Consider the following 13,395-nt stretch of genomic DNA (forward strand, 5'->3'; position numbering starts at 1 on the left):
CAGTGCAATCAAGCTAGAACTCAGGATTAAGAATCTCACTCAAAACCGCTCAACTACGTGGAAACTGAACAACCTGCTCCTGAATGACTACTGGGTACATAACGAAATGAAGGCAGAAATAAAGATGTTCTTTGAAACCAACGAGAACCAAGACACAACATACCAGAATCTCTGGGATGCATTCAAAGCAGTGTGTAGAGGGAAATTTATAGCACTAAATGCCCACAAGAGAAAGCAGGAAAGATCCAAAATTGACACCCTAACATCACAATTAAAAGAACTAGAAAAGCAAGAGCAAACACATTCAAAAGCTAGCAGAAGGCAAGAAATAACTAAAATCAGAGCAGAACTGAAGGAAATAGAGACACAAAAAACCCTTCAAAAAATAAATGAATCCAGGAGCTGGTTTTTTGAAAGGATCAACAAAATTGATAGACCGCTAGCAAGATTAATAAAGAAAAAAAGAGAGAAGAATCAAATAGATGCAATAAAAAATGATAAAGGGGATATCACCACCGATCCCACAGAAATACAAACTACCATCAGAGAATATTACAAACACCTCTATGCAAATAAACTAGAAAATCTAGAAGAAATGGATAAATTCCTCGACACATACACCCTCCCAAGACTAAACCAGGAAGAAGTTGAATCTCTGAATAGACCAATAACAGGAGCTGAAATTGTGGCAATAATCAATAGCTTACCAACCAAAAAAAGTCCAGGTCCAGATGGATTCACAGCCGAATTCTACCAGAGGTACAAGGAGGAGCTGGTACCATTCCTTCTGAAACTATTCCAATCAATAGAAAAAGAGGGAATCCTCCCTAACTCATTTTATGAGGCCAGCATCATCCTGATACCAAAGCCTGGCAGAGACACAACAAAAAAAGAGAATTTTAGACCAATATCCTTGATGAACATTGATGCAAAAATCCTCAATAAAATACTGGCAAACAGAATCCAGCAGCACATCAAAAAGCTTATCCACCATGATCAAGTGGGCTTCATCCCTGGGATGCAAGGCTGGTTCAATATACGCAAATCAATAAATGTAATCCAGCATATAAACAGAACGAAAGACAAAAACCACATGATTATCTCAATAGATGCAGAAAAGGCCTTTGACAAAATTCAACAACCCTTCATGCTAAAAACTCTCAATAAATTAGGAATTGATGGGACGTATCTCAAAATAATAAGAGCTATTTATGACAAACCCACAGCCAATATCATATTGAATGGGCAAAAACTGGAAGCATTCCCTTTGAAAACTGGCACAAGACAGGGATGCCCTCTCTCACCACTTCTATTCAACATAGTGTTGGAAGTTCTGGCCAGGGCAATTAGGCAGGAGAAGGAAATCAAGGGTATTCAATTAGGAAAAGAGGAAATCAAATTGTCCCTGTTTGCAGATGACATGATAGTATATCTAGAAAACCCCATTGTCTCAGCCCAAAATCTCCTTAAGCTGATAAGCAACTTCAGCAAAGTCTCAGGATACAAAATCAACGTGCAAAAATCACAAGCATTCTTATACATCAATAACAGACAAACAGAGAGCCAAATCATGAGTGAACTCCCATTCACAATTGCTTCAAAGAGAATAAAATACCTAGGAATCCAACTTACAAGGGATGTGAAAGACCTCTTCAAGGAGAACTACAAACCACTGCTCAAGGAAATAAAAGAGGATACAAACAAATGGAAGAACATTCCATGCTCATGGGTAGGAAGAATCAATATCATGAAAATGGCCATCCTTCCCAAGGTAATTTACAGATTCAATGCCATCCCCATCAAGCTACCAATGACTTTCTTCTCAGAATTGGAAAAAACTACTTTAAAGTTCATATGGAACCAAAAAAGAGCCCGCATCGCCAAGTCAATCCTAAGCCAAAAGAACAAAGCTGGAGGCATCACACTACCTGACTTCAAACTATACTACAAGGCTACAGTAACCAAAACAGCATGGTACTGGTACCAAAACAGAGATATAGATCAATGGAACAGAACAGAGCCGTCAGAAATAATGCCACATATCTACAAGTATCTGATCTTTGACAAACCTGACAAAAACAAGAAATGGGGAAAGGATTCCCTATTTAATAAATGGTGCTGGGAAAACTGGCTAGCCATATGTAGAAAGCTGAAACTGGATCCCTTCCTTACACCTTATACAAAAATCAATTCAAGATGGATTAAAGACTTAAATGTTAGACCTAAAACCATAAAAACCCTAGAAGAAAACCTAGGCAATACCATTCAGGACATAGGCATGGGCAAGGACTTCATGTCTAAAACACCAAAAGCAATGGCAACAAAAGCCAAAATTGACAAATGGGATCTAATTAAACTCAAGAGCTTCTGCACAGCAAAAGAAACTACCATCAGAGTGAACAGGCAACCTACAAAATGGGAGAAAATTTTCACAACCTACTCATCTGACAAAGGGCTAATATCCAGAATCTACAATGAACTCCAACAAATTTACAAGAAAAAAACAAACAACCCCATCAAAAAGTGGGCGAAGGACATGAACAGACACTTCTCAAAAGAAGACATTTATGCAGCCAAAAAACACATGAAAAAATGCTCACCATCACTGGCCATCAGAGAAATGCAAATCAAAACCACAATGAGATACCATCTCACACCAGTTAGAATGGCAATCATTAAAAAGTCAGGAAACAACAGGTGCTGGAGAGGATGTGGAGAAATAGGAACACTTTTACACTGTTGGTGGGACTGTAAACTAGTTCAACCCTTGTGGAAGTCAGTGTGGCGATTCCTCAGGGATCTAGAACTAGAAATTCCATTTGACCCAGCCATCCCATTACTGGGTATATACCCAAAGGACTATAAATCATGCTGCTATAAAGACACATGCACACGTATGTTTATTGCGGCATTATTCACAATAGCAAAGACTTGGAACCAACCCAAATGTCCTACAATGATAGACTGGATTAAGAAAATGTGGCACATATACACCATGGAATACTATGCAGCCATAAAAAATGATGAGTTCACGTCCTTTGTAGGGACATGGATGAAATTGGAAATCATCATTCTCAGTAAACTATCGCAAGAACAAAAAACCAAACACCGCATATTCTCACTCATAGGTGGGAATTGAACAATGAGAACACATGGACACAGGAAGGGGAACATCACACTCTGGGGACTGTTGTGGGGTGGGGGGAGGGGGGAGGGATAGCATTGGGAGATATACCTAATGCTAGATGACGAGTTGGTGGGTGCAGCGCACCAGCATGGCACATGTATACATATGTAACTTACCTGCACATTGCGCACATGTACCATAAAACCTAAAGTATAATAATAATAATAATAATAATAATAAAAGAAAAAAAAAAAAGAAAAATCAAAAAAAAAATAAATAAATAAATAAAAAAAAATAAAAGGAAGTGACATGATAGAAAAAAAAAAAAAACAAATTAAAAAAAAAAAATAAAAAAAAAATAAAAAAATAAAAAAATAAACATATGTGGCAAAAAAAAAAAAAAAAAAAAAAAAAAAATAAATAAAATCAATATTTTAAAAACTTCACATTGACTGACTTGCTAAACCAGAAAATGAATTCAGCTTACAAACCTGAAAATACCAACTTGAGAGAGTTTCAGGATGGAAAATGAAATGTGTTCATTTGCATTGCATAGCAGCCCAGTACTATTAGAAGTAATAAAAAGCCCAAACCAAACATGTAAGGATGCAAAGAAACTCTGAAAATGATGTTTGAGAATTTCAAAGCATTAAAAAAAATAATTATTCCATGATGTGAGGGACAAGGGAGCAAGTAAATGCCAACGTGAGTTATCAGAATGTGAATACAGCTGTAAATAAAAGTAAACGTCTAGGTGGTGGCTATAACCTTCAACATGTCACAGTACTAGCCATTATATTTAAGTCTGTCCCATCTAAAGGTCCCATATACCTAAAGGAATCCCTGCTGGAATTCCTTCCCTCATGGGAACACACCAGTGATTATAGTAGACATTGTTGGTCCCCTGCCAAAATTCCCTTTGTTAGGCCAGTGCACCCCAGCCTTACCTGATGTGCATGTTGACTGGTCACAGCTTAACCTTTTCCTTCTCTAGAGAATTGCCCTTGGCTGATGGGAATGGCCTCTCTACCTCTATGGGAGCCTACAGCCAATGGCTGCCTTATATGGGTGTACAAAGTCCTGGCTCCCTTGGCTTAGAGTGGGAGAGCTCTGTGCTGCTATTCCTACTCCTGAGCTTCAGTGGGATAAGGCTGAAACTAGATTTCAGCTAATACTACATTTCTGTGTACCTTCCTCTGCAGCCTAGCCTGCTTCACTCACTTCCTTACAGGTTTCTCCTAAGAGCCTCACTCAGTTGATTGCTCCCCAGGAATCTCCATCTCAGACTCTGCTTCTAAAGAATTTGGAGACATTGATCAATGTTAGGCCTCATGATCATTGTAAGGCTTAAAACTTCATGTGTTGCCTTGACATATTTGAGCCTCACATGGCTCCAAAAGCCTACTGGTGAGTTAACCTGGTTCCCTTGATATGCCTGCCACCCAGCTGGTTCTCTTATCAGCTGGACCAGCTACACTGCACCTAGTCCTCAACCTAGTGGGTTTTATTTCCCTAACAGCCTGTGAAATTATTCAAAGAATCCAATCACATCCTCCCCTGGGAACCAGGGCACACCTCATCCTCCTATTACTGAAAAATATGCTTCCCAGTGCTTCTGCTGTGTCACTCTGCTCCCTAGTGCAACCCCAATGTGGCCCTGCATGGCGTGCAGTGTCCTTCTCCCAGGCTGTGAGTATATGTGACTAATAAACTGCTGCTAATCTCATCTGTCCAATGCTGAGTAGAGTGTGTTCAGCCATCTCATCCTGTTTCACGTGGGGAATATCTCCCTTACCAGTGGGGCAAAGAGGAGGTGACCGGAAAAATCAAATAATAGAAATTAATAGGAAAATCATTGTGTTTTGACCAAAGTCAGGCAGCTTTTCTGGAACACATCTATTTCATAAAGAAAGGGCAATCCGTAATGCCCAATAAGATTAAAGTAGGTTCAACAGAGTCTGCTAGCCACGTGCATTAGTCTGTTTTGTGTTGCTATAACAGAGTACCTTAGTAATTTTTTGTTTGTTTGCTTTTTGAGACAGAGTCTCGCTCTGTCACCCAGGCTGGAGTGCAGTGGCGCAATCTTGGCTCACTGCAACCTCTGCCTCCGGGATTCAAGTGATTCTCCTGCCTCAGCCTCTTGATTAGCTGGGACTACAGGCGTGTGCCAACACACCTGGCTAATTTTTGTATTTTTAGTAGAGATGGGGTTTCACCATGTTGGCCAGGCTGGTCTTAAACTCCTGACCTCCAGTGATCCACCCATCTCAGCTTCCCAAAATGCTGGGATTACAGGCATGAACCACTGCACCCGCCTGACTAGGTAATTTATAAAGGAAAGACATTTATGTCTTATAGTTCTGGAGGCTGGGAAGTCCAAGGATGAGGGGCCTGCACCTGGTGAGGACCTTCTTGCTGTGTCATCCCATGGCAGAAGAAGCAAGGGCAAGGGAGCATGCACATGAGAGAGACTGGAAGGTGGTCAAGCATCCTTTTTATCAGGAGCCCAGTTCTGCAATAGCTAACTCACGCCCATGATAATGGCATTAATCCATTCATAAAGACAGAGCCCCAATGACCTAATCATCTCTTAAAGGTCCCATCAGTGCAACTCTGTTGCACTGTGGACTAAGTTTCTAACGCATGAACTTTGGGGACATATTCAAACCATAGCATTCCACACCTTCCCCCAAAAATTCATGTCCTCCTCACATGCAAAATATATTCATTCCATCCCAATAGTCCCAGAGTCTTAACTTGGTCCAGCACCAACTCAAAAGTCCAAAGTTCAGAGTCTCATCTACATCAGATATGAGTAAGACTCAAACTACAATTCATCCTGAGGCAAATTCCCTCCAGCTGTGAGTCTGTGAAATCAAAACAAGTTATCTACTTCTGAAATACAATGATAGGACAGGCATAGGATAGACATTCCTGTTCCAAAAGGGAGAAACAGGCAAGAAGAAAGGGGTACCTGGTCCCAGTTAAGTCCAACACACAAAAGGGAAAACAACATTAAGACTTAATGACGGAGAATGATCTCCTTTGACTCCATGTCTCAAATCCTAGGCACAATGGGACAGACGTGGGGCCTCCAGTGCCTGAGGCAGCCCTGCTGTCTGTGTGTGAGCTAACAGGAAGTGGGCTGAAGTCATCCTTTTTCTCAGGAACCCACTTCTGAAATAACTAATCCATTCTTATGATAATGGCATTAATCCATTCATGAAGGCAGAGCTCTCTCAAGACCTCATCACCTCTTAAAGGTCCCAACTCTGTTGCATTAAGGACTAAGTTTCCAACACATGAACACTGGGGGGCACGTTCAAACCACAGTACCATGTGGCCAGGCACAAGGGGCTTTCTATCTCAAGTTCTATGGTTCTCTCCAAAGAGATTGAAGCAGGCCCATATGAAGTTGTATGAATCAGCCTACAAGAAATAAAATGTACACACCCCCCTCTCTTACATGGGCAGCTCTGATGTTTCCACTTTGGTGAGAACAATTCACTTTACTAAATTCAATTTACTAAATTCAGATGACTGTGAAGGCATGCAGAAAAGTGGGCATATTTCATACTGCCTCTGCCACCCACCTACTCACTCATCCCAATTTAAAATCTCTGATGTTTCATTTGAGAGAATAGATGATGGAGGCAATCTGAATGAAATTCATACTGGCACATTTAGTTTAAACACTTGTAGCAAAAGACTAATGGGAAGATTCCCAAGCTGCTGCCAGATTTTTTCTTAGTCTTGTTCCATCTCAGAGGTGATTCACTCAGGAACTTGATGACTCCCTTTTAAAGCAACACAACAGGACTATTAGCACTTAATTGCATTAACAGCCTGTGTTTTCTACCATAACCAATAGTCTTGATTTAGGGATGATGCAAGCCAGGGTAGCTTGGACAGTAGTTCTATTTCTATCTCTTATCAGATGGGAGTTCCCTCAGGTCAGAGACTATTTTCTCCCTGGAAGAAGCAGTGAGAAATTCTGACTTAGGTAATTTTTTTTAGGCAGATGGTGGGGCTGATATATATAGAGGCTCCAAAAATATCATTCTGTTAATTACACTGTCAAGATCTTGATTACAGCAGCCTGTTTTACTAGGGCCAGGGCTATTTTACATTCACACTGAGATTCTTCTAATGTAGGTGGGCAATGTAGCTAGAGAATGAAATCACTTGGTTGGTTCTAGTTACCTAGAATTTGGGGGGATGAGTAAGTTGCTATTATTGGAACTGAAAATTAATGGTGATCTAACAAATTATGTAAGAATATAGACTATAGTATATATATATATATAGAGAGAGAGAGATCAATATATATATTCACATAGATAAATAGGTAATTAGATAGGGATGAATAGATACAGGGAGGTAGACAGATTGAGAAATCTCTCAGTTCTGCCTTTGCACAGTAGTGCTGGGTAATAAAAATGACTGTGAAAGCTGAAACCACACTAAGCAATCTTAATCAGTTGGAAAAATTAGGATCATTACATGACCTTTTAAATTTTTTATCAAAATGTTAAAAACTGTCTTACTGTCAATTATATATGCATAGGGAGATGAAAAATAGAGCAAATGTTTGTTTAGTAATCTCTAATTTAAAACATTAGAAGGATTGAGGATTAAAGTGAAGAGCAGTTTGAACAGACCTTTTTGTCTTCTCCTCATCTAACTTATAATATAGAACAAGCATTTTTTTTTAATGCTTTGACAAATTGTCATCATCCTTTGTAAGTCTGGATCAGCTAGCAACATTTTATCCTTTGCACTTTCAATGATGTGAGCTATCTTTGAGAGTTTCTTTAATGTGAAGTTTTCACAAGTGTCACCTCCTCTGGGGCATCTTCATCCTTCGTCACAGCTACAGTCTTCACTTACAGGTTATAAGTTTACCTTCCCTAAGTTCTTCTGGTTGCTATCTTGAACAGTATCATTGTGAACATTTCCAAGGGCAGCTATTTCTGCTCTCATTCCATTTATGTTTGATGCAAATTTCATTTCCAGCATTACCACTTTTTGTACCTTTGCTGCACTGTCATGTTTCTGGGACAACTCCCTCTTTCTAGGATCTATTCTTGTGAAGTGTCATATGGATTTGTCACTGGGAGACAGGGAGGAAAGGTAGTTATCTCCTTTACTGTCTGTGTGTGAACTGATTAACAGAGGTGCCATGGCCTATCACTCATAGACTTTGAAAGAAGCGATGTGATTGGTCACCAGTCAGGATGTACATCTGCTAATTACATGGTGGGATTTGTGAACTGAAGACTTAGCAATGAGGTCTGTACTTATGAAATTACTCACAGTTAATATGCCTTGGTAGCAGAAATTTGAACCGTTTTGTTGAGAGACTGGCATATCTAATTAAATAATGATAACTGAAATTCATGGAGATGTGTGTGTGTGTGTGTGTGTGTGTGTGTGTGTGTGGGTATATAGAAATTGCCTTCCCCTAATCTGCCCTATGAAATATGATTTCAGTCTCTGTAGGACTATTCTTTGAACTTTTATAGTACAAAATTAGGAAGGAAGAGAAGGGAGGAGGATTACTATGTGGAAGATAAAAGAAGGAACCTAACCAGAGAGGTTCAGTTGATTGACATAGTCAAGAATGGAAGGACAGAAAGGAGAGAATCTCTTCTTGTTTTTCTTCTTTTAGAGTCATGAGAAGAACGGAAGCAGTTGAAGATATAGGATGAATACGGACAGGAGAGATGAGAAGATCTTGTAAGTGTCGCCCGGCCTGGGTATACAAATTTCCCTTATTTTCATAATTTTAAAGGATTTGAATTATCTTGGTATGTCTCTTAGCTCTGAAGCTGTGCTTTTGGTCTGCGATACTGCTCTAGATGGGATTGTTGGAGGCATTACTCATAAGGACAGATGTTTCCTGGGCCCCTTTATTAGCTCAGCTTAGTGGAAAGTGCTGGACTTTGGAGTTAGAAAGAGAAGCTCAAATTCTAAATCTACCACATACTAGAGGAGAGATCTTAGAAAAGTTACTCAAATACTACAAGTTTACCTCATTGGATTTGGATTATTTGAAGCATATTGCCCATAATAAGTATGAATTACCAACTTCCTTTTCTCCAGTAACACCATGGGGAGGCACAACTACATAAACGTTCCCATTTGAAAGAATACGAAATGGAAATGAATAAAGCTGATACCTGAACTTGCATCTCAGAGCTCCCAACTGGGCTTTTGTTTTGCTGTGTTGTGTTTTTGCATATTTAATCTACAAGAAATAGTTTGCAAACCGAGATAACAAGGGAAAGCAAAGGGAACGCCTGATGAACTGAGCACAAAATATAACTCAACAATTCTGCTGTGTCCCTGTTTATTATTGTTTTTCTAAGTAGCAAGAGAGCCAGAACTTAGCTTGTTTTTCTCTTATCTGAAACGTAATGATAACTGTAAAAGGATTAGATGAACTAAGAAACAAAGATTGGGAAAAATGTGTTTGGGGCATGACGCGTTTTACAATTCACAGGAGTTAGTATTTATGGGTCATCTTGGGCCAAATAGGGGCTTGCAAGGAGTTAAAAGATTTGAGGTTGGCTGGGCGTGGTGGCTCACGCCTGTAATCCCAGGACTTTGGGAGGCTGACGTGGCCAGATCACCTGGGGTCAGGAGTTCGAGACCAGCCTGGCCAACAGAGCAAAACCCCATCTCTACTAAAACTACAAAAATTAGCTGGGTGTGGTGGCATGCGCCTGTAATTTCAGCTACTCGGGAGGCTGAGGTAGGAGAATTGCTTGAATCCGGAGGCAGAGGCTGCAGTGAGCCAACATCGCGCCACTGCACTCCAGCCTGGGAGACAGAGCGAGACTCCATCTCAAAGAAAAAAAAAAAAGATTTGAGGCTAATATGGTCATGGGAAACGCTTTACATTGATGTGAATGACCCATCTACAGGCGACAGTGCTCACAGAGGGAAGCAGATCTTCCATAATTGATAGCCAGGTGCAGTGGCACACACCTGTAGTCCCAGTTACTTGGGAAGCTGAGGCAGGAGGATTGCTTGAGTCCAGGAGTTCCAGCCTGGGCAACATAGTGAGACCCCGTCTATTTAAAAAAAATCTTCCATAATCAAGTTCTAGTCAAGGTGTCAGGTCTGCTTGTCACTTTTCTCCAGGATGAACTCTCGCTTCACTTTAGATCAGTCTCTGGTCTTCCCCCCACTCCCCCAAAAAGCTGTACTAACACAGGCTTTCCTTCTTTCTCCTCTCTTGGAGTGCAGGGAAATTTCTCCATTCACTCAAATCCCTGTCATTTCTCAAAAGCCATTCTTCAAGTCTCCTGACTATCTCATGAAGAAAAATAATGTTAATATTAAATTTTCCTCCTGTGTAGTGTTGAGGAGGTTTTAGGATTTGCACTAAATGGAATTTTAAAAAGGAAGTTGTTGTTTCATATTTTTTGAGTTCATATAAATGCCGCTTCTAAAAATTTGAAATTAAATTAAATATAATCTGTACAACCTTGTCACAGAGTGACTGTGATAAATTTACAAAATCAAAATATAACAATATAGGAAAAGACAAAGAACATCAATTTAAGATAAATTACAGCTAGATATATATAGGATCACATTTGATGTCTTTACAAATACCAAGCGAATTCATGATATTTGTGATAATATAAGAAAGGCATCGTATTAAGGATTTGCCATTCATTATAACATTTTGCTAAAAACCATTCATATATCTGCACACCAGGATTCAGTATTAAATATTTATTCAAAAAAATATAGTTTGGATTTGTTCCCTTAAACTTGATCTATGGTAATCTTCTGAGAAATGTGAAAATGAAGGCAATAAAAGACATTCTTGCTTCTCATAATTATCCATGATCATTATTGCTCTTACAGATTCTCTGCATAATACCCTTAAGGAGACCTCTGGAACGATAATCTGAAATTACATCATAAGAACAATCATATGCTAAAAACAGGAAGAGCTTTATATGCACATTTATTGCTGTTCCATGAGAATGTCTAATAATATGTCTGCTAATAATTTGGGATAAGCAAAAGGCATGAGACAAATTATAGGTGAGAAAGAGTAACTTTTGGAAGATTTTTTAATTTCATGAATAATGGTAATGATTTTAAACATATCTTGTGATTGAAGAGATGAGAGAAAAGTACCTTCAAGAATTAAGACCATCAGCTTGGTAGATGCAGGGTTGCATGTGTTGGCCAGCCTCCCTTTGCCCCTTCAGATCCAGTCTCTACCTTTCCCATCCTTCTCTGTACCCTGGAAGACTCACCTTAAGAGTACATCCATGGGGTTTCTTGCCTCTGGCTTCCAGCCAGCTTCAGCCCATAGAAGACACTAGCAGGGGGTCAGTGGGCAGGGGTTGGCAGGGGCTGCATTTCTCTTCCAAAGACCACAGCTGGTAGTGGGTGGCACTTTTCTACAGCTACAAGCCTCCCTAGTCTCAGGTAACTGCTGCTTCTCCTTGCCCTTTCTGGTCAAGGGATGGTAGTGGCCTCTTACTACTGTTGGCCCTGGAGTTCTTCTCTATCTCTTATTGGTTTGCCAAACCTCGGCTATACCTTATAAATTATTCCTGCATTAAATCCTTTCCAATGATCCCTTTCGACCTTCTCATCCATCTCCTGCCAGGATCCTGAAATATGTGCTATACCTCCAAGTCCACTCAGAACCTTAACCAAGTGAGAGCATTTTTCATCACAATCAGCTCCTTCTCTTGTTCTACAGTAAATGTTTGCTTTTGCTTCCCTTGTATCCATTCATTCTTTTTCTTGCACAGCACCTGATTTTTTCCATTAGAGAACCACCCCTCCTCATCTTCACTGAAAATGACTTAGGTGAGGCTGATTTCAGCACTAAGACTGAACAAATTATCCAAGTCAACCCAATTAGACTTATAATCTCAGGACTTGCATTGAAACAATTGGGGCAAAGAGGCCTTTCTTCACTGAGACAACCAGGAGCAAAGAAAACATAAGCCTGGAACCGTCAGGCCAACTAGAGAGGAAGCCTGGTAATAAACTAATGAAAGGACAGGGAAAGAAAGAGATGGAGACTTAGACCTAATACATTATTTAAGTCCCTGGATCCCACCATGCCTGAAGCTTATCTTTGGACATTGCAGTTATCAGAACCCGGGCATGCTCATTTTGCTCAAGCTAAATTGAGTTGAGTTTTCTGCCACTTGTAATTGAAAGATCCTTGACTATCAGGCCTTTTCCTAATAAAAACACATGCATTTGGAGAGAGTAGAAAGTGGGGAGTGATAGAGATGTGACTTTCAAAATTATATCAGCCATCCAGATTTATGGTCTTGTTTTCTTCAGGAACCCTAACACATAAACTCATGAAAGGCTACCGGTGGTTTGTGTTTATTATGAATTTGGATGCTCCTACCACCAGCATTGTCCCTTTCATTCTTTGAAATCTTTGAGAGATAGGACAATACCAAGCCCAACAACCCATTTGGTGTTAAATTTTTAGGCTAAGACCCATGCATGATCTGCTGCAAACAAAGAACAATGGTGGAAAACAGCTAAATGGTGTGTTCGAGTATTATTTCGAGTGCCATTTGACTGGGCCCTCTCAGATGACCGGGTTCTTTGGCAGGAAAGGTGTTATTGTGACATTCACTATTCCCATTTACTGTCTATTAGAAAGTGAGTCACTGGGAGGTCAGATTATTCCCAAAGTCCAGTGTTCCTGAGCACTCAAGGTCAACTTCAAGGGACAGCAATCATGTGTAAGGACAATGGCAAAGGCTCAATCCTTTGAAATAGAGAGAAAGAGTAACTCCCAAGAGATGGCCACAAAGTGAGTTTTACTATCTTTAACATATCACATAAGTTGGGAAAAAAAAAATCAGGGACTGTGTTAATATGACTCAAAGTCTTTTCCACAGCAGCTGTCCTCTCTGAGACAGAGGCTAAGTCTTTATTATCTTTTCACTCCCTTCCCCACTCCTGCTTAGCACTGTGCCTCATAAAAGTAGGTGCTCTTTAATGATGACATTAAAGAGTTGCTGGCTGAAGAGCATAAATAAAATATAAGGTAACATAAGAAAAGAGCCAGCATATAGTAATTGCTCAAGTAATTCTTGCTGTTATTTGTAAATGTATAATTGAATCATCTCAAAAGTGTCTGTGTTATTAACAAACAGGCTCATCAAAACCCACACAAACCCTTTTTAAACAGTAATTTTGACTTCCTTGCCTCCCAAAGCAACAGCTCTGTTCTGAGTTTGAGTTATTTTCCC

General features: G+C 39.8%; 1 protein-coding gene across 1 annotated transcript in view; it reads right to left on the bottom strand.

Annotated features, from left to right (window-relative positions):
* Positions 1-13,395, bottom strand: part of SNTB1 (syntrophin beta 1) — a 289,632-nt gene that overhangs the window by 100,593 nt on the left and 175,644 nt on the right. The gene's annotated exons all lie outside the window — the stretch shown is intronic.

This window comes from Pongo pygmaeus, chromosome 7 (genome assembly GCF_028885625.2).
Source record: "Pongo pygmaeus isolate AG05252 chromosome 7, NHGRI_mPonPyg2-v2.0_pri, whole genome shotgun sequence".
NCBI lineage: Eukaryota > Metazoa > Chordata > Mammalia > Primates > Hominidae > Pongo > Pongo pygmaeus.